Source organism: Trichosurus vulpecula, chromosome 3, assembly GCF_011100635.1.
Source record: "Trichosurus vulpecula isolate mTriVul1 chromosome 3, mTriVul1.pri, whole genome shotgun sequence".
In the NCBI taxonomy this organism is placed as follows: Eukaryota; Metazoa; Chordata; class Mammalia; order Diprotodontia; family Phalangeridae; genus Trichosurus; species Trichosurus vulpecula.
The window spans coordinates 374,056,950-374,062,293 of NC_050575.1; the positions used below are offsets into that span (position 1 = coordinate 374,056,950).

The following is a 5,344-nucleotide window of genomic DNA, read 5'->3' on the forward strand; positions in this document are numbered from 1 at the left end:
GGTCAGCCTAGGGCTCAGAAGAGTGAATAATACGTATGACCTCAAGTGTGGATCATAACTATTAGGTAAAATACAAATGAGATTAGCATTCTCATTTTACATATTAGAAAACCGAGGCTCAGAGTGGTAAAGTCACTAATCCAAGGTCACCCAGCTGTAGGAGATATGCTTAGAAACCCAGTCTCTGGACTCCTTGTCCACCACTCCCGCCAACACAACATTGCCTCTTGGTTACATCATTCTGATGTGCTTGATATTTCTAACTTCTAACATGCTCTCCCTGCATGTGCTGAATATTTTTGCCAAAGATCCCTGACTGCTTAATGAGCCTACCCGAGTACCCAATGGAATCTATGCTTGGATTCTTATTACCCCACACGCTGGAGGTGATGAATTGCAATATTGTTTGTTATGGCATGTACTGCTACCTCAGAAATTATTATCTCGTCAACCTCTGTTCTAAACGGCAAGCCCATCAACCCAAAGAGCCAATTTATAAAGGATGTTACTGCACAAGAGAAGATGAGTTTGCTTGCTTAAAGAGATGGGATTGCATTGGCAAAGCAGTCATTTTCCACATGCACAAATCCTGTATGTGCACTTTTGGAGTAGTTATTAAAAATCATGCCCTTCAATGTTTCTATCCTTCTTTGCTCTACATTTGCATAGGCTGGAAATTCATCCTGAGTTCTCTTGCTCTTTATAAATGGACTAGTTCGTCATAAAGTTATAAGTATCATATTCCAAGTACATGGCAGCATGGAATATCAGAAAGAGCATTGAATAGAATTCAGGAGACCCATATTTGAGTGGCCCTTCTATTGTAAATCACTCTGTAATCTTGGGTCTTTTCCCCCTCTCTGGGCACTAAGTTCCTTACCTCTAAAAAGAATGACATTGGACAGGATTCTTCTCAGCAAGACTGAATCAGTTCAATCATAAGAGAGAAACCAACTCTGACCCGGTCTTGAACAGGTCGAGGAGTGAGATGACTGATGCTAGTGCTGGTGGAGCGTCGGGATCAGAGGCCGGGAAGGCTCCGGTGGCACAGCGAATTGATCCGGCGCGAGAGAAACTGAGCCCGGCCCAGGTGCACTTTATGAGGCCGGTGGAGCTTTCCCAGTGGCAGAAAACGCTTCCACAGTGGCGGGGCCGGAACATCCTGACCGGCCTGAGCATCGGGGCCTTGGTGTTGGCCATTTATGGCTATACATTCTAGTCAGCGTCCCAGGAGCGGTTCCTAGATGATTTGGAAGACCAGGCCAAAGCTGCTAAAGTGAAAGCTGCTGGGGGCAACAGCCCCTGAACTCCAAGTGGGTGTTCAAACTCCCTCCACCCTGGATGGAACTTCTTCAAAATGAGGATGGACGCCTCCACCTTCTGTAATTCCCCTCTCTGGGATGTTGTTTGGTTATGGAGTTCCACCCTACTTTGGGAATTGTGTATCCAGCCAGTTTGATAGAAACACCTATTCCTTCTCCCTCCCTCCCCTCTCCCCGCCCAAAAAAGGAAATCGAGTCTCTGTCACAATAGGGAGGAGCTACGACTGAGCCACCCCCAACTTTTTTAGTAGCACCTTATTTGTATCTTCATAGCTTCTTCCTGTCGTAGAGATTTAAAGCCATCGTTGGGGGGCCAGTATGGTACCTCTTCTCTTTGTTGAAACCTGATGTGGCAATGATGGTGGTCGAGTTGAGGGCTGATGCACAATAAAGTGGATCATGTGGTCTAGAAAAAAAAAAAGAGAGAAACCAAGAGGCAGAGATTGTTTGTGACAATTCTTTTGTACAGGGGGATAAAACAGTCTCACCTATGCCTTAGGGAGATTTTTTTGCAGCTATTTAAAGGACGGTTTGGAAAGAGGAGAGATTGTTTGGAGGGATACTCTATCAATTCAATACAGTAGTTCAAGTGAAAAGCTATGAAGACCTTGGCTGAATGAGAGTAGTGACAGTGGGAAAGTAGAGAAAGGACACACATGTCAGAGCTTTTCCAAAAGAAGAATCAGCATGACTTGGAAATTGGCTGGATAGTATATGTGAAGGCTTGGCACAAGTCAAGATAATACTGATGGATTTTGGATGTACAGAATACCACACCAGGGAGGAGGGAGGGAGGAGAGGAGATGATACCTCTCATTTTGGAGAAGATGAATAAGAGGTGCTGAATGGACACCCAATTGGACATATCTCTCAGATAGTTGTTTGTGTAGGAATAGTGTCCAAAGTAAAAAATAACATAAAACAATAATAATGCTAGTTATAGGAGCAATGTTTGCCTTTCTTTGAATCCCTAGCACTTAACACTTTGGCTGGCACATAGTAGGTACTTAATAATTGTTTATTCACTGACATCTACATAGAGATTAAAATTGAATAGCTGGAGGCAAATGAAATTTTCTATTAGAGACTATAGAGAGAAATAAAATGGGGGCCCAGAACAGAGCTTTCAGAGGTACTAATGTTTAGAGAGCAGAAGATAGCTGTCCTTATTAGCCCTAGCCTCCAAATTTCAGAGCAGAAGAGAATCTTAGTGCTACAGCTAGAGCTGAACAGTGGGCAGAGAACTGGACCTACTACCAGGAAGACTTGAGTCCAGACTACCTGTGTAACTTTGGGCAAGTCAAAACCTCTATCTTCCTCAATTCCTTTATCTGTGAAATGGGGATAATAGCACTACCTACTTCCCGGGCTTATTGTGATAATAAAACAAAATAACATTTATTACATGTTTTTCAAACCTTAAAATTGAAATTATAATTGAAAGCTGTCATCATCACCATGATAATAGCATCATCATCATCATCATCATCTTAGACATAATCTAGTCCAATTTCCTTCATCCTCTTGGGTCTGAGTTTGCTCACCTGCAAAGTACGTAATTTGGTCAAGATTGCAGCACTTCTAAACTTAGCAGGAAATAAGCATTTATTAAGCACCTACTATGTGTCAAAAACTGTGCCAAACATTTATAAACATTATATTATTTGATATTAAGAAGGTGCTATTCTTATCCCCATTTTACGATTGAGGAAACTGAGATAGGCAGAGGTTGAGTTATCACACAGTGTCTCAAGCCATATTTGAACTCATCTTCTTGACTATATACCCAGTGTTCTAGTCATTGTACCAATTAGCTGCCTAGAATCAACATATAAAATTATAGACTATTAGCATTGGGCAGAACCATTGGGACGCAGCTTTAGAGCTTCAAGGGACTTTTTACCATAGACAGTTGAGCACAAAATATAATAACTGGATATAGTGTTAAAATGCAGTTTCAGAATATAGATTTAAAGAATGACAATGCTGGCTGAGGTCTAAGAAATGAAAATGTTAGAGCCCAAAGTACCTCAGAACATAGAATATGATAAAAATAAAATGCTATATTTGGAAAAAGACTTTTGAACTTTAGAACTAGAAGGAATCTTAGAAACCATCATGTTCAATTCATTCATTTGGGGTTGGGAGAAAATAAGGTTCAGACTGGACATGTTTTCACAAGGACATAAAACCAGCCAGTTGCAGAGCCAGGACCAGCAGTCGTGTTTCCCAAATTTCATATCAGTGCAAATTCCAACACCCCACTCTACCTTTCTACATAATCACTGATAAAATAATGAACCCAGAGAGTGGCGTCAGACAGTAAGTTGTTAAAAGACCTTTCAAGGCCCCTCACTCCTTTTGTCATAGAACTCAGGGTGGGAAGCCCCATTCTATTCCTCTGTTTTTCATCCTGAATTTCAACTGGAATGTATCATTCATCTGTCTGAGCAAAGCCCTTTGTCAAAATGAAGTTGCAACAGTTGGAAAAAGTAATTAAGGAACATTAAGCAGATTGGCCTCACTCAGAATCTTACCACTACGGCCCTTCTCTGTCCTATGGAGGAGGTACCCACTTGGAGAGAGCATATGGAGACTCCACATTTGAAAATAACAAGCTTCGAAACTGCTCCCTCTCTTTTACTGTCCTTATTCCAACTGCCTCTTCATATCCTCAATCCCCCTCACCGTTTCATGAAGGACTGCCACCTGCTTTGAATTAGCAATGTGAGGAAGCCAGCTGAGGAAAGGAGAACCTTCATTTGCTAGCTCCTGTAACAACACTGTAGGAATGTAGCAGAAATGAAAGCAATCTTTTTTTTCTCTATCTTCTCTTTTAGAACCAATCCCTACTAACAACCTACTCATTTTAAGACTTTGTTGCTGTTCTTCAGTCTTTTCAGTCATTTCAAATTCTTCTTGACCCCATTTGAGGTTTTCTTGGCAAAGATACTGGGATGATTGGCCATTTCCTTCTCTAGCTCATTTCCTAAATGAGGAAATTGAGGCAAATAGGGTTAAGTGACTTGTCTAGGATCACACAGCTAGGTTTTTTTTGTTTCTTTCTTTCCTTTTTTCCCAGACAGCTACTTGTTAAATTTTTACCAGCACATAGCTGACTGGATGTCTTTGACAATCTTGTATAGCTTATGGAACCCTTACATAATGTTGTGAACATTCATAATTGAAGGAAATGTTAAATTTCATTTGGAGGTTAGTGAAAATAATAATGCAATGTTCTCCTATTCAAGTTATTGTAAACCCCCTCCCCAAAATCTTGAATGAACCCCTGCTTAAAATCCTTTCTTTAAGGTTTCTTACAGTTTTAATAGTCTATAATTGTCTTCTAACAATCTATAATTTAAGATTTCTTCCATCTCTGACATTGTAATTCTAAGTGCCCATGGCTCTCATTAGCTCATACATACAGAGCTAGGTCTCAGGTCTAGTCTAACCCTTTAATTTTACAGATGAGGAAACTGAGGTCCAAAGATGTTAAATAACTTGCTCAAGGGAACACAGGAGGTGTCAGGGGCAGGATTTGTCCCCAGAACCTGTGAATTTCCGTGGCTTCTAAAATTTTTTAACAATATCAGCCTGGTTGGAATCAGTGTATCACTTCCCAAGTGAACTACTTTGAAAGGGAACATTGCCATTTGTATTTATATTTTCTCATGATTCAGTGGCACATTTTGCCATAGCAGTAAGTGGAACAGCCAATGAGAATATCCATCTTCTGTTTTGTTTTGTTTTGTTTTTCCTAGCCTCTAGCACAGCGTCTTGAAAATAGGAAGTACTTGATAAGTGATTAAGAAACTGGTCTGTTTGTTTGTTGAAAAAAATCAAAGCAGGTTTTTTTTTTCATTTTTATAGTAACCTACCTGGTAGGAGCTGCTTGCTCACATTTTAAAACAGCAAAGTTATTAATTAATGTGTGCTGTGTTGAGTTGAATGAACTTGCTCCCTTCCTAATCTTCAGAAATCTCTTTGGTTCCTATATTCTCAAACCTAGCACAGACATG

The 5,344-nt window shown here is 40.4% G+C and overlaps 1 pseudogene; it reads left to right on the forward strand.

Annotated features, from left to right (window-relative positions):
• The first annotated feature begins 988 nt into the window (after positions 1-988).
• Positions 989-1,306, forward strand: LOC118845054 (annotated as a pseudogene).
• Positions 1,307-5,344: the final 4,038 nt, after the last annotated feature.